The sequence below is a fragment of the Macaca fascicularis genome, chromosome 3, assembly GCF_037993035.2.
Source record: "Macaca fascicularis isolate 582-1 chromosome 3, T2T-MFA8v1.1".
Classification (NCBI taxonomy): Eukaryota; Metazoa; Chordata; class Mammalia; order Primates; family Cercopithecidae; genus Macaca; species Macaca fascicularis.
Window position 1 is genome coordinate 97,627,054 of NC_088377.1, and position 27,111 is coordinate 97,654,164.

Sequence of the window (27,111 nt, forward strand, 5' to 3'; positions counted from 1 at the left end):
AGTTTGAGAATCTTGGTTTCAAATTATTGATTTGTTAGGAATAAAAGTACCAAAGGTGTCATTAAAAATATGATTACTGAAAAGAGTTTAAGATTTCTTGCAGTTCGGTTCTGTACAGGGCAACCCCCAGAACTGGGTCTCAGCCCAGGAGGCCATGTGGGTTCTTGGCTTTGGGCAGGAAGGAATTCAAGAATGCGCCAACAGAGTAAAGTGAAAATGAGTTTATCTTAAGAAAGTAAAGGGATGAAAGGGTGGCTACTCCACAGGCAGAGCAGCTGTGAGGGCTGCTGGTTCATTGTTTTTAATGTTGTTTCTTCATCATATGCTAAACAAGAGGTGGATTATTCATGAGTTTTCTGGGAACAAGGAGGGGAATTCCTGGAACTGAGGGTTCCTCCCTCTTTCAGACCATATAGGGTAACTTCCAGAGGTTGCTACGGCATATGTAAACTGTCATGCTGCTGGTGGGAGTTTCCTTTAGTATGCTAATGTATTATAATGAGCAATAAGGATGACCAGAGGTCACTTTAGTTGCCATCTTGGTTTTGGCAAGTTTTGGCCAGCTTCTTTACCGCATCCTTTATTATCAGCAGGGTCTTTGTGACCTGTAACTTGTGAAACCAGTCCTGCCGAATTCCTGGGCTCCATTTTAACCTTAGGATATAGTCCACTAGGGATATACAGTAAAAGTACAATATCTTACTGTTACTTGAAATCTCCCAAGTTGATAAATAGTTCATTCCTTTCTTTCATTTTTATTTTGATATTTAGGGATTTTTAAATTTTTGATATGTTTCCAAAATCAAACCTACAAAAGAAGGAAGATATAGTTTCCTAGGGCTGTCATAAAGAAGTACAACAAGCTAGGTGGCTTAAAACAGCAGAAATGTATTCTCTCACAGTTCCAGAGACTAGCAGTGGGATGTTAAGGTGTTGACGGGCCTCTTGTCTCCGAAGGCCGGAGGGGAGAGTCCTTCTTTGCTTCTTGTCAGCCTCTGGTGGTTGCTGGCCATCCTTGGAATTCCTTGGCATACTGATGCCTCACCCCAATCTCTGATCCATCTTCACACGGCCTTTTCCCCTGTGTGTCTGTAGCTTTGAGGCCAAATATTCCTCTTTATTTAGATTTACCAGTTCTGTTGGATTTAGAGTCCACTTTAATCCAATATGACCTCATCTTAACTTGATCACGTCTGCAAGAATCCTATTTCCAAATAAGATCACATCCACAGGGTCTGGTGGACATGAAATTTTAGGGGACACTATCCAAATCAGTACACAAGGAAACATAATTTTAAAAATAGTGATATCAGAGCTAATACATCAGACTATTAAGACCGTTTTTTTTCTTTTTCAATAAATTTCTGGGTAGGCGTATCACTTTTGTGTTTATGAGTCCTAAACCCAGTTTAAACTTTGGCAGCTACTGGTACTGGCTACCAGGGCAGCTCCAGGTAAAACTGAAGATGCAAATACAAGACATAGATTTATCTTGTGTTTCTCTGTCTTCCCTCATACTGCCACTTAGACTCCCCGTTAGGCTTCTAGTATTTTCTTGTTTTTCTGTGTCATGTATTATTCCACCCTTGCTATCTTTCCAAAGTAGTGTGCCAAGCTAAAAAACTATCTCTTTTCTTCAAAATACGACCACTTCCCACCCTCATCCCCAGTCCCACAGGGTTCTTACCTTATGCTGACTTGATAGGAGGGAAAGTAATCTGTAAAATTAGGTGGCACCTGAATGAAATTCATATGTAATAATACATCAGTGTGTAACCTTCTCAACACATTTGCATTTTTGCATGTAAATCCGGAGGAAAAATGACTGATAGTGTCATTTTGGGGATTAAAATAAGCAGTTAGAGGAGCAGTTTTGGCTTGAGATTTCTTGGTTCATGATAAATTTTAGTTCCATAATAAACCACTCACTCTTTTCATAAGATAGCATTTTCTAACAGTTATATTGGTATGGGTAATAGGATTTTCTAAGTTGAAGTATGCTGAGTCGTATTATTTTTTAAATGCTGAAACTATTTTTGAAGCTATTTTGCATTCAGTTATTTCAATTAAGACAAGTTTATGTGAAAATACATAGTTTTTTTGCAACTTTAGGATTTATCAGTGATCAGAAACCTGTGAAATTCATTGTATTAATAGCTATTACATGCTTAATTGCTTTGTTTTTCAAAAACAGTGTATTTACTTAGAAGAGGCATCATAATTATGTACCTTTTGTTATTTTAACTGAGCATATCCTAATTTCAGGGACTGTATTATTCCTATTTCAAGACTATTGTGGAAGCACCCTCATTTTTGAATGGAGTATGGGTGATTATGAATGATAAACTGAATAATCCCTCGTTATTAGTACATTAAAAAGGTTCAATCTTTACCCTGAGGTAAGGTACTTTTTCCAATAGTGATTTTTCACTTTTGTAAAACTTTTTTGTATTAAATGCTGATTCTAAATCTAAGATATAATTCAACATATTAAATTGTATTTAATTTTTTTAAAAGAAAATATGTATCTTGGGGAGGAATATATAAAAAAGATCATTATTGATTTTGAGGAGCATTGTTTAGAAAATACAAAAACTAGATTTGGTGTGCTTGTAGGGATTATACTAAGGGAGCCCTGTTACTTTTACATATCATTTGTTAAACGTTTTCTTCCTTATCCTCATTTAATTAAGTGCACTTTCTTGAGTGGGGGTGGAGGGAAGGTGAGCCCAGTTCAGCAAGTGGAGATGACATTTGGCCTCTCGTTTATCCTCCTTGCAAAACTATAAATTTGTTGATGTGGAACTCTTTCATTCAATAGAATATATACTTTAATGATTTTGTCAAAAGGCTTTCCAGATAGATATTGAACTATCCACCAGCAGTGTCTTCAAAACTATTTATTTACCTGCATCTTTGTTAATTGGATAGACAAAGAAACTGAAGTCACATGAATGTGTGAATATTTCATTCATTGATTATATATATATATTTCAATGTTCTCTATTTATGTATATATAACACATACATATACATATAATGCATTTTTACTTTTAAAATTAATGGCCAATTTTTGCCTTTTATCTATATTTCTATTAAAATTCTCTAAGAGCTCATTTATTACATACTGGATATTAATATAATGCAATATAATGAAACATTTTCCCCAGTTGTTTGCCCTTCAACTTTGTGTATGATGTCTATGTATTTTTTTCTATACAGAAATATATCTGTGAATCTTTTTGTCTTTTATACATACATGTAAAAAACTTCATTTTTATAATCATAATTATTTTTTTAAATTTACATTTTTAGTTTATCTGGAATTGGTTTTGATGCATAGCGTGGGGTAGGAACCTAACCTTGAATTTTTCTTTGAAAATGGTATTGTGTGTAACCTAACACTGATGAGGTGTCCATCCTCTCTCCACTGATTTGAAGTAAGCTTTCTTCTTTATATGCAAAATTATTATACCTACATGCTTGCATGTGTTTCTGGATTTTGTGCTCAGTATTGCCTTAGGTTGAGGTCGTGGGAAGTGGACTTTGAGATGGAGATTTACATGCTGGAAGTAGTTGAGGGAGTGTCCTTAGGGTCAACACCTGAAGGGGGATGAATGAAGCAGATTGAGGCAGGGAGAAGAGGAGAGCTTTGATGCAGCCACCGTGAAGGCCTCATCCAGTCCCTGGCAACTCTGGATCTGGGATGGCCTTGCAGAGTTGTCCTACCTTGACAGAAGGGCCTCTAGTATCTTTCCCTATTGACTAGTCAGTCATTGGATGCAGATTGCCCTTGGGTAGGGGGTGTCACTTTGAGTGAATTTACTTTCTTCAGCCACGGGCAGTTCCCGGGGAGGGACACAGCTTCGAGCTCTCAGGCACCAGTCTTCCAACCAGCTGGAGGAATGAGTGCCCCGGCCCAGAAGAGGGAATCTGGGGTGGCTTACCACCACCTATACCATGGCTACATTGATCTGTCTAGCCATTCTTGTGCCAGTATCACACTATTTTAATTATTAAAGGTGATAAGACTTATATCTGTTAAAACATTCCCTTTAGTTTTCTTGTTTTCTAGATACATTTTAGGCACATGGAATTTTGATTAGAATTATTTTATGTTTATGAATTAATTTGAGGGAGAATTCATATCTTAAATAATTCAGTCTATTCCAGTAGACCCAGTATCTTTTCCTTGTGCAAATCCTCTTTTTTGTCTCTTAGTAGAGTTGTATAGTTTTTGAAAAACATAAATTTAGCACTTTTTTTGTCCCATATTTTGTCCTTACCCATGGATGAACAATTAAAAACTGACCAGTGAAGAATCTGCCTAGGAGATTCTGAGCCTTGTTTTACTAGATTTAAAGGGAGCCAAGTGAATGGTATAGAAAGGGAAAATATGATAATTGTCAAAATATCTCAAAAGTATTCTAGTAATGAAAATTGTTTAGTATATTTTCTTAAGATGCCGCTATATTTTTTAAAAATAGGTAATATTGGCCAGCTGGTACTAGATTTATACCAAAATAATGGACTTGATTGGTATTCAAACCAAGATATGTTGGACGGTTACCAGAGGAGAAGGACTCAGTCCTACTGAAAGCCGCAAAGGTAAGTTTCTTTCTATAATATTGTCCAGTTATCTGTTGTAACATAATAAACTTATCCAGCATAATAAACTTATACTGTAAACTTAGTGGTGTAAACAACACCCATTTTATTATGCATATGGATTCTGCAGGTCCAGAATTTGGGCAGGCTTTAGCAGGGCTGGCTTATCTCCATGATTTCAGGGACCTCTGCTAGTAAGACGCGAATATCTGGGAAGACTGGAATTAACTGAGAGGCTGCATTGCTCACATTTTGACTCCTGGGCGTGGAGGACTGTGAGGCTGAGCTCAGCTGGAACTGTCAGCTGGGACACCTACCTGTGGCCTTTCTGGGTGACTTGGGCTTTTTGATAGCGAAGTACCTCAGAGTAGTAGTAAGGATTTTCCTACGGCAGCTGAAGGTTCCAAGGTGGACGCTGCATGGCCTCTTATGACCTAGTCTTAGAAGTCACATGGTGTTGTTCTGCCGTACTCTGTTGAAAGAGTCACGAGCCCAATGAAACTGAAAAATGGGGGCTATAGACCCCATACCTCCCGAGGGGGCGTATCTGTGAATTTGCAGCCCTGTTTTAAAATCACCATTGCTCATTACCCTGATCGCATTTATGTTCTGCAGTAGTGTTATGTTTTCATGTGGGAACCAAGGCAACTATTTAATATATCTGGCCACCGTTTTCAAAATGAACACAATTTAATATAAATTGCTAGACACATAAGGTAATTTGGGTTAATGTGGTTAGAACATATGTTTTGTTTATTTTTAAAGGATCGGGAGATCCTGCTTGCTTTTATGTTGCTGTAATTTTTATTTTAAATGGACTAATGATGGCATTATTCTTCATATATGGCACATATTTAAGGTAAGATAATATTTTAGCATGTGCTTATAAGATATACTAAAATAAAATAGTTGATTAGTTAATAATTAATCGTTGATTAATTTATAGTTCAGTTTTATGAAAATGTCCTAAAAAATCTTATTATCATAAAATCAGTCATTATTTGCATGCTTTTACCACTGCCGTGGCCCATCACACTTAAGATAGTTTCAGAGATATAAACAGAGTTGGGGATACTTGATAAACTTAATTATTATTATTTTTTGAGACAGGGTCTCACTCTGTCATCCAGGCTGGAGTGCAGTAGTGTAATCTCTGCTCACTGCAGCCTCTGCCTTCTGGGTTCAAGCGATCCTCCCACTTCAGCCTCCTGAGTAGCTGGGACTATAGGTGCACGCCACCAAACTCAGCTAATTTTTTGTATTTTTTGTAGAGACAGGGTTTTGCTATGTTGCCCAGACTAGTCTCAACTTCCTGGGCTCGAGTGATCTGCCTATCTCAGCCTCCCAAAGTACTGGGATTACAGGCATGAGCCACAGTGCCTAAATTTTAAATATTCATAGGCATTTGAGCATAAACAATATATATTCCACAAATGGTTATGGAATATCTAATATATTGTTATAGAACAATATATTCCATTTGCTGTATGTACCTGTATATGTGTGTGTGCTGAGATGTGTGAAGTCTTACTTCTTACTATAGTTTTGGTGTAAAAAAAAGTCCGTAGACTACTGCTTAAGGTAGCATGAGGGAGCAGCGTTTACCTTAGAGCATTTGGGTCTTTCCAGATGGCTGACTCCAGTTCTTCTTCCAATGTCAATGGCTGTAGATTGTTTCCGCTCCTTCCAGTATATATTGTTTACATAATATATAAGGGAAAAGACCACTCATTATCAAATGATATTAATAGTTCTTTACTAATGTTAAAATAGAAGTATCTTCTATGCAATATTTGGAAATGTGTTCTATGCAGTATTTAATATCTGACCTGATTACAGTTGAGCAGCATTCCTAAAACTAAAAGACTACTGTTTTAAGGCTTTTTATGTTTACTTTTCTCTTTCTTATTTTTTTGCCAATTTATTATACTGTATATATGTTTGAAGTATTTTACGTTGAGATTATCTTTTGAATTTTTTTCCTTGCTGCTTATTGATTCTTTGTAGTACAGAATTATGAGAATTGTATATGATTTTCAATTCGGGATAATAAGTTTGAATTTGCTATTATCCCATTATCTTTCCTTTGGAAGTGTGGCATTTTCAGTTTAGTACCTCAAAGATCTGTTGAGTTTCTAGCCCACTCTTTGAGTATCTAGCAGTTACTTGATAAGCATTTGTCAAACGAGGAAGCTGTTAGAAGATCAATGTAAAATATATTTGCATATGGATTTAAGACACTTTAATGTTAATATTTCTGACTTAGGTCTAAGAAAATTCTTTTGTTTAATTGGGGAGACAAAAATAAAAATGCATAATTAAAAGATGATGTGAAAGATTTTGTTTTTGAAACAAGACACAGGGAAGTAAGTTAAACCAAAAGACTATGGTAATGAGAAAAGCGGGCTGACTTGAGGGAAAGTGGGCCTGTGTGCTTGCATCGTAATGAGCCAGAGGGAGAGAAACTTGGTGGTGTCTATTCATTTTGCTAAGTACTGCCCATCTGTCTATGGGTAGCTTTATTACATTTGGGGGATTAGATTTTAAATAAGAGAAGTTAGAATATGAAACATGGCATGTTTGCTAAACTGCTAATCTACACTTATGCTACCTTTTTTTAAAAAAAATATGGGGTCTTGCTATATTGTTGCCCAGGCTGGAGTCCAGTGACTATTCACAGATGTGGTCACAGTGCACTACAGCCTCAAACCACTGGCTTCAAGCAATCCTCCTGCCTCAGCCTCCCAAGTAGCTGGAACTACAAGTGTGTGCCACCTTGCCTGGCTACTTTTTTAGTTGAAAGAAGAATTTATACACAATTGTTAAATCATTCATATTTTCTTGTAATGCTTGTTATAACTGTTTTTTCAAAGGCAGAAGGTACAACATCTACTGAAGAGAATAGAAGTTTCTGGTTTCGGTTGAGGGGTTCTTGGTGGTTTTGGTCCTGACCTGACCTTTCTCAGTCTTTAACCCCTGTGGTGCCTGGTAGGCAGTTTTCTGTCTACATGGGAGATGCATATTCAGTTGTTCAGTCAACACATGCAATTCATACCAAGTAGTTTCTTAAGGCTGTTTGGGCTCTGAGAACATGGGAGTGCGGCAGGGTGTGTGTGAGTGGAAGATAGACACGAAGGAAGGATAAAGTCTTTAGAACTCCAAAGGCAGGAGAAATTTGTTTTGCATGGAGGGACTACTTCAGTGTGACCTTGTAGAGTCAGAGGTATTTGGATAGGTGGAAATAAACCATGAGGATAAAAGCATACCAGGGAGAGGCAAAGGCCAAAATCTAGTGTGTGGAAAGCAGGTAATAAGCAGATCAGTTTTGCTGGGATGCATGTTCTTCAGGGAGTGTTGTGGAGGATTCAGATGGGAACAGTGGTTGTGCTGGATGATGAAAGGCCTTGGTAACTGACTGGGTTGAAACCTATTCCAAAGCAAGTGAAATAAATACAAAAATTAACCAGTATGAAAACAGGATTCAAGCTGAAGTATGATCTCATGGAAAGCTTGACTTTCCCCAGTCCTCAAAGTCAAGCAGTGACTACTTCAGCACGGCGTTTGTCAAATTGCAGGGCATCACTTATTAGAGAGTTTTACAATTGATTCAGTGGGTTGAGCCCATTTCATTTTAGATTAAAAAAAAAAAAAACTACGAAGTAAATAATATCATCTACCACACTAATAAGGATAGATACTATTTAGAGAAACTTCCATTTGCTGTATATATACGTCAGTAGGCAAGGTCATGAGCTAGTCCTGGGATAAATGTGGGACTCAGTCGGTAGGGATATCTGACAGAAATGTAGTGGCCAGGTACTGCATATCCAGCAGAAATATCATGAGGGGAAGAGCTGTTCCCTCTTTCTAAATTCACCACTGTTTACCCTGGCTCTGTGGAGCATATCAAAGCAGAACAACTTCTGTCAGTGACATAAGTGTCTTTAACTGATGCCAGCAGTAAAGCATGTGGAGCCAAGATAAAATACGGGCAAGAATCTGGTCCAGGCTCATCCAGGCTCACACTAATAAAATGTAGAGATTTTGGGCCTGAGTCAGTACTTGGTTCTGGACTGGCCACCTTCCCTCGTGTTTGTACATCTGTCCTCTTGGCATCCCATTGGGATTTGCTTGACTGCTCTCCCCTGTTGGATCTCCTGTGCCCTTATCCTGTGTGTTCCTATTTCTTGGTTTATTTTCTCATTTTGGTAGACCTCATCTTCTGGTAACTAGGTCTTGAGAGTAGAGAGCTGGGAGGTAAACATTTATGAAACTTTGCATATTTGAAAATGTCTTCATTTGCTTTCATATTTGGTTCACTGTTTGGCCAAGTATTGAACTCTAGACTTGAAAACATTGTTGGTTGCTTCAGATGGTGCTATTCAGATGTTCCTAAGTTATTCGGATTTCTAAACCTTTGTATGTGACCTTTGCTTCCCCTTCCTCTCTCTGGAAGATTGTAGAATATCTTCCTTGTCTCTATGGTTCTGAAATTTCAAAGCAGTATGTCTCAGTGTAGATCTGCTTTCATGTGTTCTCTTGTACCCCTGATGGGTTGTTTCAATCTTGTAACTCATGCTTTTGATTTCTGGGAATTTTCTTGGATTATTTCTTTACTTATTTTATTCCCTTTGTCTTCTTTCCCTTTTTTATTGTTTGGATGTTCGTAGTTCCCAGTCCTCTAATTTTCTTTTCTTTTTTCCCATTTTTAAGCTCTTTGGCTTTGTTCTACATTCTAGAACATTTTATCAGCCTTATTTTTCCGACCCTCCTACTGAGTTTTTATTTTTGATTATCATGCTTTTTTTTTTTTTGAGATGGAGTCTCGCTCTGTTACCAGGCTAGAGTGCAATCGCATGATCTCGGCTCACTGCAACCTTCGCTTCTTGGGTTCAAGCAATTTTCTCTTGCCTCAGCCTCCCAAGTAGCTGGGACTACACCACCACGCCCAGCCAATGTTTGTATTTTCTAGTTGAGATGGGGTTTCATCATGTTGGCCAGGACTGTCTCGATCTCTTGACCTGGTGATCCGCCTGCCTCAGCCTCCTGAAGTGCTGGGATTATAGGCATGAGCCTAGGTGATTACGTGCCTGGCCTAGCTTGTTTTTTTAAACATCTTTTGGTCTCTACCTTCCATGTTAGGTGCTTTCCTTAGATGTCTGGCAAACTTAGGCTATCATGATTAAGGCTAGAAGACCAAAAAAGCTGTATAGAAGCTCTAAATTGTGGTTGGAATCTATTAAGGTTGATTTTTTTGTATAGTTTGAATAAATGATGTGAGCAGAACTTAGAGTGACTGCCAGTTCTTTGGTTTACCTTTAAATGTAAAGGAAAATATAAAGTAACAGATGTCTTTTAGGGTTGTAAAAGGGAGGTGCGGTGTTTTATTAGGTTAACTAAAATGGAAGAGTATAGAAGATTTTTAAAGAAGTGATTGAGTAGAGGGGAGAACACCTAAATGAGTTTAAGAGACTGTCTTCTGTGTGAGAATGGAATAAGGTAGTGTTTGCAAAGGACCCAGAGGAATGCTTGCCTTCCAAAATATTTTTTGGTTGAATAAATGAATAATTAATAAAATATTGAAAGAAAAACTTAGCTTATGGTTGCCATATATGAAAGGCACAATAGAAATATATTATCTGTCACATAAGCTTTACTAGCATTTACCAATTTAGCAAGTATTTTTCCAGTGGACTCATTCTGAAACTTTCCTTCTGCAGATTCTAATCTTCCCTGAAGACTGTTTTTGATTGGAGAAATTCAGTACATTTGTGACACTTATGTGAGGTTCTAGTCTAAGCTCTTTACAATCAGAAACTCATTTAATCCATATGGTTACCTAATGAGATAGGTAAACCACTTTATAGATGAGGAAACTGAGACACAAGGATATTAAATAACTTTGCCAAGGTCACGGAGCTAGTCATTGGCAGAGTAGGGCTTTGAGTACCGACAATGGCTCCAGAGTGTGTGCTCTACTGTCTTTTTTTTTTTTTTTTTTTTTTTTGAAACGGAGTCTCGCTCTGTCGCCCAGTCTGGAGTGCAGTGGCGTGATCTAGGCTTATTGCAAGCTCCGCCTCCCGGGTTTACTGAGGCCATTCTCCTGCCTCAGCCTCCCAAGTAGCTGGGACTACAGGTGCTGCCACCACACCAGGCTAACATTTTGTATTCTTAGTAGAGACAGGGTTTCACCGTGTTAACCAGGATGGTCTCGATCTCCTGATCTTGTGATCCATCCGCCTCAGCCTCCCATAGTGCTGGGATTACAGGCGTGAGCCACCATGCCCGGCCTACTGTCTTTGAGAATACATTTTAAGTATTCTTTCCACAGCAATTAAATTGTCTGCAGCTTTAGTTAATTTTTGTTTAAAGATCCTGCATAATGAAGAAAAAAGTGTTTATTCCATTTCCAAAGTGAGTAGTATTTATATTTCATAAAAAGTTTTACTTAAAATATTAAAATGTTTCAAAGATACATGATATTAACAAGGATCTAGACTTGCCATTCTCTTTTCTGTTCTCATGTTCCAGAATATTACCGTTCTGTAATAGTTCATTTCCGAAGGATTCTGAGGTCCCAGGATTTTGCTGTTCTTCAGCTGATATTTCTGTACACATTGTTTTGGTTTGATAGGTGGAAGTTTACTCTTTCTAATATTGTCATTTTTCAGGATCCTATTTTGCTCCATTTTTAGCTGTTATACATGTAATTTTATATTTATTCTAATAGTTTCTTCAGTTAATTTTACTTAGAATCATTTATTGAACTAACGACACATTGGAGGGAAAGGTAACATACTGCGTGTTGGGGGACGGATTCTTAAATATCTGCTTTTGCGATTACACATTTCCCCAACTCCTCATCCTCTAGGTAAGATGACTGTAACTCCATACCTTCGCATAGTCTGGTAGTTTGTAGTTGGTAATTTCAGTATGGAAAGTTTCTCTTTTTTTGGAAGGTTTTTCTTTAATGGTTTTCAAGCCAAGGTTAAAATATAGTGTATTATTTCTTTGGTGGTGACTACGAGCATCTATTTTAATGTTATCTGGAACATTTTTATGATTTGTTCCTTATATAAGTATTTTTTGGCAAATATCAAGAGGTCTCCAAATAAGTTAATTGAACAACTTTCTTTCTATTAATGTGTCCTACAATGGGTATGTTACTTATTAGTATGTTTTTAAACTGAATTTTCACTGCTTTGTATATATATGCATATCTTTTGGCATTATTCAACTTTTTATAATCAAGTACATCAGTGGTCCCTTGCCCCATCTGTCTTCCCGACCCCATTGATCCCTTTGTCTAGGGAAAGCCACTTTCAGATCTTTGAAACCTCAGCAATTCTAATACGTAAAACCATGGTCCACAGTTACATTATTATGACTGTAAAAATGTTGCTCATGGCCGGGCGCAGTGGCTCACGCCTGTAATCCCAGCACTTTGGGAGGCCGAGGTGGGCGGATCATGAGGTGAGGAGATCGAGACCATCCTGGCTAACACAGTGAAACCCCGTCTCTACTAAAAATAAAAAAAATTAGCCAGGCGCGGTGGTGGGCGCCTGTAGTCCCAGCTACTTGGGAGGCTGAGGCAGGAGAATGGTGTGAACCCAGGAGGCGGAGCTTGCAGTGAGCTGAGATTGCGCCACTGCACTCCAGCCTGGGCGACAGAGCGAGACTCTGTCTCAAAACACACACACACACACACACACACACACACACACACACACGAAAACAAAAAAACCCAGAAAATATTGCTTATTGCTGAATTAAGTAGTATAAATAATTGTTTATTTAGTAATTGAAAAATTTTCCTGTGGTTAATTATTGCTAATATTGTGTTTTCCTTGCTGTTCTGTGTGCTGATTAATTCCTCTCCAGATCTACAATGAACTGTAAACACTTATTTTATACTTTGTCAAATGTATAAAATCCATTATTTCATTTCTCCCACTCCTATCCCCTGGGGCCTCCCTCCTGGAGCTTCTGTCTCTGGTTCCATCCTAGACCCATCCTTCCCTGGGCTTCCGTATAGCGATTCCCTGGGAGTTTTGTTCACCACCATCCTGAGAATTCCCCTTTCCTCTCTTGCGTTGGATTCATTGTGTTTTGGACCCCAAGTTGGTCTCTTTCTGGTCTGTTTCATCCTTTTGAGGATCATATCCTCAGGTAATTTCCAAGAGAGTCACAGAGATAATTTTTAAATACATTTTGTTTGGCATGTTGGAATATTTCCTTTTTTATTTTTATACTTAATTACTGGTTTGCCTGGTTGTTGATTTTAATTTTTCCTCAGACTTTTAAAGGCTTTGTTCGACTGTCTTCTAAGATGGAGTGTAGCTTTCAAAAGTCTGGTGCTATTCTACCATTAGTTCCTTTTGTGTGTGGCTAGTTTTTTTTCCTCTGGCAGCTTTTGGGTTCATCTTTCTCTCTTTAGTCCCCTAAAAGGTCATGATGTGGCAGATACTATTTCATCCTTCTCATCGCATACTTTGTGCGCTCTATCTGGGCATTTACTTTCTTCACTTTGGAGGAAAACTTTTTTTAGTATTATTTCCCTAATGACTTTCTCTTTTCCATTTTTTTTTTCCTGTTTTCTTGAAAGTTATTGATTGGATATTGGACTTCTTGAAGTCGAATTTTCTCAGGGTTTTTCTCCCTTATTTTATTTTTACATTTTATTGTCATTTCTGTTAGATTTCCAACTTAAAGAATCTTGAGTTTGAAAATTTCTCTGCCTATTGCATTGTCTTTGTTACCTCTAGGTCCCCCTTCAATTTGTATTAGTTTCTGTTTTTCACATTGGAAGCTTCCATCCCCACAGCCTGGTGATTCCTAGCTTGACATTTGTATCTAAGAATAAGGAGCTGGTTAGAAGGTTGCAAAGTGGATGGGTCTTAACTGACTAGTGGCTTTTATTACAGCATGATCAGATTGGAAACTGCTTTGTTTGGGAAGACCCAGGCTCCTTTCATCTTGTTGCTTTTTCATTTGCCAGCCTCAGGTGCCTCTGCCTGTGGCCGGAGTCCAGGAGGCATATCTGATTCTTCACCTCAGTGCAGAAGTGACACCCAGTGCCAGTGACTCCTCCTCCCCCTCACCCCCGCTCATATGCAGACACTTATGCATGAGGGAGGGCTGAGCACACACTCACTGAGGCAGGGTCAGTGTTCCCTTTTCCTCACTTCCATCCCCTCTCTGGCAATGAGGTCGCTTTTTGAAGAGAACTTAAATAATCGTTTTCATGAACTTCTCTACATTTAATGAGGGCTGCCCAGAGTCCCTGGGTCCCCTCTGATCTGTTCCTGATCTCCTCCCCCTCTTTTGAACATTTACCCTTGTCTCTACCCAGTTCTCCATTGTTTCTGAGCTCTTGTGAGAAAAGCCTGGACATCCTTTTGTAGACATAAGTAGTCAGCAGAAAACACCTTTTCTCCCACATAAGGAACCAGCTAGTCAGAGGACAATACCTTCATCTTCCGCTTTTCTGTTCTCTGCTACCTTCTTTGGTCGTTGGAGGTTCAGAGTTTTTCTTTGATACCTGACTTTTTTAAGCTGCTTTATTTCTAGATATGTTCCAGAAGCCCTGAGGGCCTGGAAGATTAGTCTGTATGTCAAAGCCCTTTTAAATTTTGCTTGATGTCCCCTTTTACGTCTGAAGTGAATAGTCATCACTAACACAGTTAATTTTCCTACCGTCTCTTCCCATGATCCAACCAAGTTACCTATGAAGTGCTCAGTATTCTTAGGTTCTGTAGCAGAATGGAAGAGCGTTCTGTATTAATTTTCCACTCTTCCACTGCCCTCCACCTGTTTTAAGGAAAAGTTGAATTTCTTAAATTTCATGCCAGTTTTGCTTCCATTGTTTTACATGATATTTTCTTCTTCTTTATTTTCAAAAAATCAAGCATTTACTACTCATACAGGCTGGATTTTTGGCTGAAAACACATCTTAAATAGGCTGTGAATTCCACCATCTCAAACTTTTCCAGCTATATATATATATTTTTAATATACTATTAACTTGGCCTGCTAACGCATCTTTAATCAAACCCATTTGATCTAACAGTTGTGTATGAATATTTAAAAGATAAGTATTTTTATTTAGTATGCATAAATTGATGAAAGTTATTGGTTGGCAATATTGGTATCTTTTCTCCAAAACCTTCCTCTTTTTATGTCTTCATTCTCTCAGCAAATGACACTTCTGTCTACTCTAATGTCCAGTCTGACCTCTAAGAGATAGCCATGACTTTCCTCTTTCCTCTGTAATCCAAGGAGACACAAAATCCTATTTTTACTGTCCTGCTTCAGAATATCTCTGGCGTCCTTCCACTTCTGTGCCAGCCCATCACCCTGGGATGACTCTGCATCAGCTCATGGGGCTCTGCTCCCCACTGTTCTTGCTCCCATGCTGCTCTGCACACTCCTGTCAGTGTGGTCTTATCATTTGAGGAACTGTAACCGAGGACAGTGCAGCTGGAGAACAGAGTGTGGGCAGGAGGAAGAATAGTGAAAGGAGTCGAGGTGTATGCAGGGGCCAGATCCTGCAAGGCATTTTGGACATGTTTTGGTGTTTGGGTTTGACATTGTAGGCAGTGGGATGCCATTGAAGGGTTGTGTGGATGGAGTGGGATTGGGTCTATTCATTGTTAAAGACAACACACTTTGCAGCGTAGAGGGAGCAGGCTTTGGGTGTGGGGTGTCGGAGGCTGTAGCAGCCCAGGGGAAGAGGATGGGAGCCTGGGCTGGTATGGCGGTGGTGGGATGGAGGGAAATGGACAGACTCTGGGATACTAGGAGGCAGAATTGTAGGGGAGGCTCCAGGGGAAGCATTTGTTCAGAGGAGAGTGATATTTCCGGGCAGGAGAGGGAGGAAGCATTTGGGAAGAGGCTGCAGGTGTTGGATAGGTAATTGTTCACCATGGAATGAAGGGCCTGGAGCACACAGTGTAGAGGTCTGCATAGGAGTTGAGGGTGTGGTGGTTGGGTCAGAGCAGAGGCTCACCTGAACACATGGCCCTGCCTGGTGTGACATGAGGTGTGGTGTGTTTGGCTCCAAGCTTTCAGAAAAGGAATGCCAGCAGTCTTTTGATTGAATAGTTCTGTTTTCAGATACCCTTTCACCCTCTTTCATGGACAAGGCTTGGTCCTTGGTCCTTGGCACCATGGGTGAATTGAGGAGTTCACAATCTAATAAATGAAAACTTCTGTTAGAACTGGCAGATAGAGAGTTAAATTAAAGGCATTAATGACTTGCTTGAAACAGACTGGAAAGGACCAAGCTGAGAACTTTTCTCACCCTTCCTAATTCTTATCCTCATTCCTCATCTTTCTTTCCTATCTCTTTCCTTAGTAACCAGTGAATCCCCCCTCCTCCTGCCACCGTGAGTATAGGGGAAGGTTCTCAGCTCTGAACCAGGCCTGCTTGGCATTTCTTCATTGAGCTAGGAAGGTGCCCAAGTCTTCAGTCTCCAACTTAAGATTGGAAATTATCTTAATTTGGTTATTTTCAAATTTTTCTCCGTTTTCTCTTTCTTAAGCATTTATACAACAATAAGAAAACTTACTCGTAAGAGTTATTTAATATAGTTTTGAATTAACTCTGATTGCTTTTTTCTTTTCAAAAGTTTAACTTTGGGTGGTTCATCATTTTTGTAAATAGAGATAAAAATGTCAATCATTAATAAAATCTATCAAAACTTGCTAATTGATTTAAATCTATACAACCGTAGCAGGTAAGAAAGAAGAGAATTATAGAATTCTTAAATTTTAGAACTGGAAAGTAATTTCAGGTCCTTTTTAGCTTTATTTTTTATTATCCCCTCATTTTATGTCTAAGAAAAATCAAGGTTTAGATGAATGAGATGTATGAGTAAATGTGGTAAATGTTTAACAAGCTTAGAATGTTTTAAAATTTGCACAATAGGAGCGTTCATATTTTCTGACAGTAATATTACAGAAGAGACTTTTTTTTTTAACCACTAGGGAATGCTAAAATATCAACTGATCAACTATAATGGGAATTTTTTTTTTTAAATTTTAGACATTCTGATTGCTGCATCTTTTCTGTTTAGCAAATTAAAAGGACTTACTTAGTATCCTCTATGGATTGGGGTGAGAGGGTGGACATCGAGAACACTATTTTAGATTTGTTTCAAGTAACATCATTTCACAGTGATTCTAACTCAGAACATTCCTTGTAGATAAACAAATTTTATTCTCTTCCTCTAGTTTTGCAGTTCTCAGAAATGTACTAGAAAAAAATCTGCCTCTTTTGTTAGTTAAGCAAAGCTGAGCCCGTATTCATGTAAGGTGTTGGACCATAACCTGTATTTTAGTAATTTGGTGAAAAAGGAATGTTGTCACAGTGGCTCTGCTCTCAGGAAATTGTCCAACCTCAGAGCCTCCCAGGTTGTATGACAACTGAGTGAGGGTATGCGACTTCTTAGGCAAACCTCATCCTGAGATTTCGTCGGGGAATTGGATTTGTGAGTCTTTTGTTCTTTCCCTACCTTTACTCTGTCATTTAGAAAATTAAAGTTACTACATTTTCATTTTGATTCCTCATTGTTCCAGGGAATTTTTAAAAGGAAATTTTACATTAAATTCCCCAAGTGTCGTTTTTTAAAAAACTCATCTTTCTTGTGACATAAGACAATGATGTGTAATCTCCGTATAGTCACAACACTGAGCTTGTTGATTGGCTCCTTCAAATCCCTAGTATGTTTCCTTTAGCTTACTTGACCTGTCAGATTATGAAAGAATTAAAATTTTCCACTGTGATCACATTTTATCATGTTCTCTTTGTACTTCTAGAAGTTTTAACTTGGTATTTGACTCTTACATTGGTTGTCCAAAATAAACTTTATTATTTTTGAGACAGTTTCACCCAGGCTGGAGTGCTGTGGCGCAATCTCAGCTTATTGTAGCCTCCGCCTTCCCGGTTCAAAGGGTTCTTGACTGTCATCCTCCTGAGTAGCTGGGACTAGTCATGCGCCACCACATGGCTATTTTTTTTTTTTTCCGTAGAGACAGTGTTTCATCATGTTGCGCAGGCTGGTCTTGAACTCCTGGCCTCAAGTGATCCACCTGCCTTGGCCTCCCAAAGTGCTGGGATTACAGGCATGAGCCACCGTGCCTGGGCCCAAAAATTTTTATTTGAAGGAATACAATTAGAATTGAGTAAATGGAAGGAGATATACTGTGCAACTGAATGGCCATCATATAAATGACAGTCCTTCCCAACCCAAATTATATATAAGTTTAATGTAATTCTGATCAGAAGCCTGACAATTTTTTCTTGGGTAGGGGAGCAGGGTTGGGAGACTGGTTCAGATGTTATATGTAAGAATAAGTTGGTAAGAATTACCTAAATCTTAAAAATAAGTGTAGTTGGGGGTGGGGAGCTTTTTAAAATCATGTGTTAAAATTACCATAATGCTACAGTAATAAAAATAGTGTGATACAAAAAAAAAAAAAAAAAACCACACACACACAGAATTAAGTCAGCTGCAGTTGAATGAAATAGAACAGAGTCTAGCATTGTAAGAAATTAGTATAAGATAAAGGCTGAATTTCGTTTCACTGATAAAAGGGATGTTTACTTGATAAAATGATATAATTGGCTAGTTCAAGGAGAACAAAATTAGGGTGAAAGAGCTAAGTGGAAAATGCAATTAATAATATTAGAAGATATTTTAGGAGACTATAGTTCTGAGGTGTGGAAGGCCTTCAGAGACAAGACAGGAAGTACAGAAGAAATAAAGGAAAATATCAACATATTTAAATACGTAAAAGTTTAAAAATTCTTTCTGACAGAATACACCACAAATTATATCAAAATACTCTGTCATACATATGTGTTAACTTAAAATAATCAAAAGGATCAGAATCTAAAGAGCGTTTATTCAAGCACAAAGTGTGAGGGTGGACCACTCAGGGACACCAACTCCAAAGGAATGAAGTCAGCCTTTGGAGGTAGGGAAGTTTAGGTTTCATTTATATAGGCAGAGGCAGATATTTTTAGCAGGAATACAACATTGTTCATACGATTGGCACATAGTCACAGCAGTTTGATTGGTTATAGGTGGTATTTCTTTTGGGGAAGGGTACATTTAACTTTTTTTTTTTTTAGCAGAGGGTATAATAATGATGGGTTTTCTATAGTTTGATGTAAGCAAAGTAAAACAACACGGGGAACATTAATCTATAACAGGGGTTATTAACTACAAAGGTAGGCTCAAACCTTTAATGCTGCCATTGTTTCTCTCTAGCAGCAAGTGGCTTTGTCTTCTGCTCTGTGGGGAACATGGAAACTCCACAAAGTACTATGCAATCTTCCTCCTCTTTTGCCAAGGCAAACAGGCCACCTGTGCTGGGTCGCAGCCCTACCTGTCTCCTTCTGGATACTTACGTGGATTATCCCTGCTGGCCATTGCATCTCTTCCTCTTTTCCTCATTCATACATCACGAGAGTAAATACAGGGCCTTTGATGCCTATACCATCTCATTCTTTGTTTCCTCTCTGACCTCTCTGTGATATACCTATACTTATAGATAGAGAAAAAGAAGGAAGGATATTTGGGTAGAATAATGAGAAAGCAGCATGAGCTAAAACAAGTAAGAAGACCTCAAGAGTAAAGATGCAGAACATGATGAAATAAACCTAAACAAAGCCTTATGTCCCCTACCCAGACTTCGGGTATAGTAGGGAACATATTTCACTCTTATCTGAGCAAATGAAGGTTAATTGTTGGAACTACTGGATTATACCATCATAATTTCTTACATAGAGTTATAAGCCTGATTGTCATACTTTAATATTTGTGTTCTATTCCAGTTTTTGAAAACAAATGAAACATAAAACTTCATCTATAAACTGATATTCCTCAAGTGTATTCTGCAGAAAAGTAGCTTGGGGATGGGATTTGGTAAATATGAAATTAAATCTTTAATGTGTGGAAGTGCCTTGTGAATTTCTAGGAGCAGGTAGGCAGTGTGGGGGTTTTCCATCCTCATGACCATGGATCCCTTTCCTTGCACATCTTTCTCACCCTTTTTCCTAATGTATATCATCTGTCCCAAGGAAAGCAGTTTGAGAAATGTTGAAGGACATAAATAAATATGAGGTTATAAAGAAAAAAGAAAAATCAGGTTGTATGATGTACAGTAGTATGACTAGTAAGAATTTTTTATTCCCTTTCAGTTTGCGTGCTTTTCTGAGTCTATACATATTGAAGATAGCAAATGATTTCTTAAAAATGAAAAAAGATTATTTTGACTAATGAAATTTTGGAGGAAATAAACTATTTTGTAAATAAGCATAGGAAAGTTCTAGTGTGACTAAAATCTTTTATAATACCAGAAGTTATGATCTTATGTATTTTAAGGTTTTTCTTAGGATTGACCTGAATTTTTGTTTTTTTCTTTTCCAGTGGCAGCCGATTAGGAAATATCCTTCCTTCATTTTCTCTGTCTGTAAATATAGGTATACCACAGAGAGGTGGGAGAGCAAACAAAGAACCAGATGGTATAGGCATCAAAGGCCTTGTATTTTTTGATTGTTAGAAATTCTTTTTTTGTGAAATAGGATTGTTTAGCTTTTTCATAGTAAGATTTAAAAAAAACTATTACCAAGCATGATTGATTCTGTTTTATGTAAAACATAATTGCATATATAAAGATGTGCACATATGAAGAGGAAATTTCTTACTTTGTATTTTTTAAAAATAAATACTTTTTAAAAAAGTAATTCAAAGTGAGTGAAAGGATTGCCTTGGGGTTCATATCTAATTAACCCATTTTTAGGACCCACAACATATTTCTGACCCATATTTCTGAAATATTTTTGCACTGAACTGAGACTAAACTATAAACGTACATGTTCCTAATTACTTATTGACATAGTTATGCCATTTATATAAGATTTGGAAAAGAATTCTTGGAACACTTTGAAAACAATCTCATTAATCCTTATAATATTCTTATATGGTAGATTCCTAGTAAATATCGCAATAGCATAAAAATGGAAGCAATAAAACATTAAGTGATTGGCTCAAGGTTACCCAGCAGGGAGATGATTTTATTTGTATTTTTAAAAAATTATTTATTTTAACTTACAAATAATAGTTGTAGATATTAACGGGCTACAATGTGATGTTTTGATTTATGTGTACATTGTAGAAAGAGTCAATCAAGCAAATTAACGTAGCTATTCCCTCACCAACTTAGCTTTTCTTGTGGTGAGAATGCTAAAAATCTATTCTTTTAGCAATTTTGAAATATGCAATACATTGTTGTTAACTGTAGTCACCAGGCAGAGCAATAGATCATTAAAACTTATTCCTACTGCCCAACTGAAACTTTATATCCTTGGATCATCTCCCCATTACCCATCTCTCTCCTGAGCCTCTGGTAACTACCTTTCTGTTCTCTGTTTCTATGAGAATGACTCTTAGATTCCGCATATAATTAATATCATACAATATTTGACTTCCTGTGCTTGGTTTATTTCACTTAGCATAGTATCTTTCAGTTCCATTCATAGTGTCTCAAATGACATAATTTCCTTCTTTTTTTAAGGCTGTGTCATATTCCGTTGAGTATGTATAGCACATTTTCCTTATTAATCTCTTTATGGACACTTAGAGTTGCTTCCATATCTTGGCTATTGTGAATAATGCTGAAATGACCACGGGAGTGGAGGTATCTCTGACATACTGATTTCAGTTCCTTTGGATATGTACTCTGAAGTGGGATTGCCAATTCTACTTTTAGTGTTTTTGAGGAAACTTACATGGCTTTCTAGAATGACTGTATGAATTTACATTCCCACCAACAATGTGCAGGAGTTTCCTTTTCTCCACATCCTCTCCAACACTTATTTGTGTTTTTTGATAATAGCCATTCTAACAGGTGTAAGTTGATATCTCATTTTGGTTTTAATTCGATTTCCCCTATGATTTGAGAAGCTGAACACTTTTTTTTTCATGTATCTGTTGGCCATTTGTATCTTTCCTTTTGAGAAATGACTTCAGATTCTTTCCCCATTTTAAAAATTGAGGTGTTTTCTTGCTCTTGAGTTATTTGAGTACCTTGTATATTTTGAATATTGGCCCCTTATCAGAGGCATGGTTTGCAGATAATTTTCTGCCAATCCTTGGGTTGACTCTACACTCTGTTCATTATTTCCTTTGTTGTACAGAAGCGTTTTAGTTTGACGCAAACCTATTTGACTATTTTTGCTTTCCTTGCCGGTGCTTTTGCAGTCTTATCCAAGAAATTATTGCCCAGATCAATATCGCACATCTTTTTGCAGCAAGAGGATTACAAGTTTCCTGATTCCCCATTAATCTCTCCAAACACGAAACTCTTCAGTAGGGGAGTAGCATTTCAAAGAAGACATCACTATAATTTATCTTTTACAAATGAAAGGTGCAGAGACCTTTTCTTGCCAATTTGTGGACCTCTTACTTCGTTTTTCTTTCATTCTTTCTTCCTTTCTTTCCAGTGTTGGTAAGTTTTCGGCCTGTACACCAGGTACTTTTTGATGATTGAGTTATGTAAGTAAAACAAAGACTCCTATCCTTGTGGACAATCATGTAAACGTGGGATAATCTTCTACCTTAAAGCAGGAGAATAACTGGCTTATTTGGGCAGTAGCAAGGAGGAGCAGAGAGTGATAGCAGATAAGGTCAGGCAGTTAATAATTGGAGGTAGGATAGAGTGAGAGCAGATTTCTGTAGGTCATTGTAGGGTCTATTTGGAGTGGATGGAATGCCTCTAGAGGATGATGACTAGTAGAATGACATGATTTAAATTATGTTTTACATGAATTTGGGAAACAGTGTAAGTACAAGATGTATAATTTTATGAAGTCTATTCACTGGTATGTCTATGGATTTGTGAACTTATATTAAACTTACAGTAACTTCAAAAGTTCAATAAAAACAGAATGTGTTAATCTTAGCAGCATATCTGCTGATGTAAATTTGAAAAGCAGTTTACAATAGAAAAGTAGCCTACAACATTTTTTATGACCTTGCCCCAGCTGGATTTCTGGTTTTGTCTCACATCACTCTTCAGGCTATTTTTGTTTGTTTTGCTTCAGCCCTATTGGCCCTTCTTTCTCCAGTTCCCGAAAAGGACTATTCCTTTTCCTTCCTCAGGGCCTTTGCACACGCTGTTTCCTATGCTTTGTATATGCCTCTGTGCTCCCTCATCTTGACCTGTGCCTAATTAACTCCTAGTCATCTTTCACAACTGGGCATTTCAGTTTGCATCTCAGTGGTGTCCTTAATTTCTTCCTGCAGATCTGGATTTCCATCTGACATAATTTCTCTTTAGTTTTAATAATTTTATTTAGCATTGTGATAAAGATCTGCCAATAAGTCCCTTAGTTTTTGTCTGTCTAAAAATGTTATCTTGCCTTCATTTTTGAAGTGTATGTTTGCTGAATAAGAATTATAGGTTGATAGCTTTACCTTTCAGCACTTTAAAGATGCCATTCCATTAACTTCTGGCTTCCACTTAAGAAGTCAGCTATAATTTTTATTGTTGTTCCTCTGAATGTAATGTGTCTTTTCTCTGTTGTTTGAAGATTTTCGTTATATATTTGTTTTTTATTGGTTGATGGTGGTGAACCTAGACGTGCTTTGTTCATTGAACGCTTTTGTTTTGTGGGTTGGTTTTTATTTTTAATCAGTTTTGGAAAATTTCTAGCCAAGATCTTCTTTTTAAATACTTTATTTTCTCCATTCTTTCTCTCTTCTCCTTTGGGGATTCTAATTACATGTATGTTCAACTTTTTAAAAATACTATCTCACAGATTTTTGACATTCTGGTTTTTTCCCCATTTTTTTTTTCCTCTCTATTCCTCCCTTTGGGTGTTTTCTCTTGCCATGTCTAGGAGTTGATGGATGCTTTATTCTGATGCATGCAGCCTGCTATTATCACTGTCTGGTAAATTCCCTCCCTCCCTCTCTGCCTTCCTCCTTTCTTGCCTTCTTTCTTCCTTCGTTCCTTCTTAGGATTTCCATTTTTTTCCCCTAGAGTCTCCATTTTTCTGTTGAAATTTCCTATCTCTTCATTCATCTCACTAATATTTTTCTATACGTTTTAAAATCTAATTATTGTAGTTATTTTAAAGTCTGTCTTCTAATGCCAACACCTACGTTATCTGGGAATTTAACTCCATTGACTGTTTTTTTTCTCTTGATTGTGGATCGTGTTTTCCTGCTACTTTGCATGTCTCATAGCTTTTTACTTTATGGAAGACAATTTCTGTAAAATAATGATAAAGGTTGAACTAGATAATCATTTTTGCCTCAATTTCCCTAGAAAGGGAACATCTTCTTTTATGTCAAGCACCTGGGAAGACAGACTGAGAATTTGTGATCCCACATGAAGCCCTGCCAAACAGGGCAGTAGTATAGTTTTAATTTGTTTTAGTTTACTTCCAGTTTCAAATGAACTACAGCGGTCTCTTTTTTCTTTGTCTCAGTCTCCAACTTTCCAGGTGCTCAACTCAGGGGACGATTCCTTTGATCTCACCACTCTTTAAACTGGGAAGGGATTAGTTTTCAGCTTTTTAGTTAATTTTAATCCATCTCCAGATTCAGCCGTGGCAAGGCCCTGGAACCTAAGCGCTGTGTGTGAGATTGTGAGCTCACTGGGTTCTGACTCTCCCCAACTCCTTTGCCTGCCAGATTCACGTGTGTGTATGTCTATGTGTGTCCCAGGTTGAGGGAGGGGTGGCTGTCACAACAAATACTCATTTTTGTGTTTGTAGCTTTTTCGGATTCTTGTTTATATGGTTAGAAGTTGTTTGGTTCCAGCAAAGACACTCTGCCTATGGCAGATCCGTACCTAAATTATGCAGTTGTTCCCAGGTGTGACGGTAGAGCCAACAGCTGTTCTATATCTTCACTTGGGGTATGTCTAGTTCCACTGTAAATCTTGTACTAAAAAGGCAGTACAAGAAAATTGCATTTTTCTCTGTTTTTTCTCCAGCTTTTTATTTTGAACAAATTGAAACTTATAGAAATGCTCTAGATTCACTTTCATTTACCAGTTTTAATATTTTAACACATATGCTGTCTCTCTTACACGAACACCGGCAGACATTTTTCTAATCCATTTGAAAATGGGTTGGAGATATGATATCTCACCCCTAAATACTTCAGAATATATTGTCTAAAAGCAAGATATTCTCCTACATAATCACAATACTGTTATCATACTTGAGAAATTTAACACTAATAATTATACAATAATATCTTAATATAACCCATATTCTCATTTACATAGTTTATTCCCATAAATTATTTGATGCTTTTATTTTGGATCCAGAATCTGATTAAGGATCGTACATTGCATTTAGTTGTCATTTTGTTTAGAAAAGTTTATCTCAAACAGTTTTTTCTCTTTTTATTTAATGGCCTTAACATTTTTGAGGAGTCTGAACTAATTATTTTGTAGAGGTTTGATAATTTGTACTTGCCTGATTGTTTCCTCATTAAAAGCTTCAGATTAGACCACTTTATTTTATTTTATTTTGAGATAGGGTTTCACTCTGTTGCCCAGGCTGGAGTGCAGTGTCACAATTTTGGCTCACTGTAGCCTCTCCCTTTCTGGTGCAAGTGATTCTCGTGCCTCAGCCTCCTGAGTAGCTGGGATTACAGGCATGTGCCACCATGCCCAGCTAATTTTTATACTTTCATTAGAGACAGGGTTTCACCATGTTGGCCAGGCTGGTCTTGAACTCCTGGCCTGAAATAATCTGCCTGCCTCGGCCTCCCAAAGTGTTGGAATTACAGGCGTGAGCCACCACGCCCAGCCAGATTAGACATTTTAATGAAGAATGTGGCACATACGATGTTGTGTCCTTTTCTTTGCATTACATCTGGAGGCATACAAAACCAATTTGTCCCATAATCAGATTTACTAAGTTAAATCACACAGTTAAGGTGGTATCTGTCATATTTCTCTATTATAAAAATGCCCTTTTCCTTTTAATAAGTGAAATGTGGGATGATACTTTGAGACACCAATACCCTCTTCCTCTGTAACATTTACCAACTGATTATGCATCCATTGATGATCTTTGCCTGAATTAATTATTACATTAGCTGTTGTAAATGGTAATTTTCTAATTCTAATTTCATCTGCATTTAGTGGTGTTCTGTAAAGACAAATCCCCTGTCCTGCTGTTTTCTTTTACTATATATGCATAGTTTTTAAAAAATTTATTCAATGTTTCATAATCCATCGCAAATCTTTTTGATGTTCTCATTGTCACACATTTGGCTGGTAATAGTCTCCCCACATTTTAATTATATATAATTTTCATATGTTAAGATTTGCATGTTTTAACTATTCAGTGGATCTTTACATATGTATACAGTCTTGTATCCAGGCTAGATCAATGTTTAGACTATTTCCAGCCCCCAAGCAGGCTCACCTCTGTTCCTGTCCCATCTGTATCTTTCCCCATCCTTCAAAACAGGTAGCTACTCTTCTATCTCTATCACCATTGATTAGTTTTGCCTGTTTGGGGGTTTCATATAGTGGAATCATACTTTCTTATGTCTGATGTCTTTCTCTCAGTGTATGTCTGTGATATATTTCCACATTGTTTTCTAAAGTGCTTGTGCCAGGTTTTACCCCCATTGGCAATGTACGAGAATTCCAGTTTCTTTTATCAATACATCCTGGTCAGTGCTTGGCATTGGCAGTCCTCTTAATTATAGTCATTCTGATGAGTGAAATGGTACCTTATTATGGGTTTCGTTTGCATTTTCCTGATGAATAATGATATTGAGCACCTTTTAATATGGCTTATCTGATTTAGAACTCTTTTCTTTAATACCTAAGTCTTCACCCATTAAAAAATACTTGGGTTATTTTATTCATATATGAGAACTCATTGTCAATTCCGTGGAGTTCTTTGTAGAATATATGTTCTGCAAGTACCCTCTCACCACTTATGACCTGCCTTTTCATCTTTCCAGATTTTGTGATTTTTATCTTTGTGTACACAGATCTTTTTGGGGTTTTTTGATGAAGTTCTTAATTTTCATGAAGTTCCATTTATCAATCTCTTATGTTCAGTCCTTTTTGTGTCTGATTAAAAACTCTTTGCCTACTGTAGGTCATAAAGATTTTCTTGTATTTTCTTTTAGAAGCTTAAAGAAAATATAAGGGAAAAGCTTGGTGTAGCTTTCACATTTTGGTTTATAATCTGTCTAGAATCTTGTATAGAGTATGAAATAGGTTCGAGATTCCTTCCTCCCCTACACCACCCCAAATAGGATGTCCAATTAACCTAGTACCATTTGTTAAAAAGAAAATTCTTTCCCTGCTGAATTGTAGTGGGCCTTGTGTCATAAATAAAGTGACTATATATTTTTGGATTTATTTCAACACTCTCCATTATGTTCTATTTGTCCATTTATCTTCAAGCCAGTATCACATTGCCTTAAATATTGTAGTTTATAAGTT

At 37.4% G+C, this 27,111-nt stretch overlaps 1 pseudogene; it reads left to right on the forward strand.

The window, feature by feature from the left end:
- LOC102118199 (protein C-mannosyl-transferase DPY19L1-like) overlaps positions 1-27,111 on the forward strand; it is a 105,567-nt pseudogene that overhangs the window by 16,516 nt on the left and 61,940 nt on the right.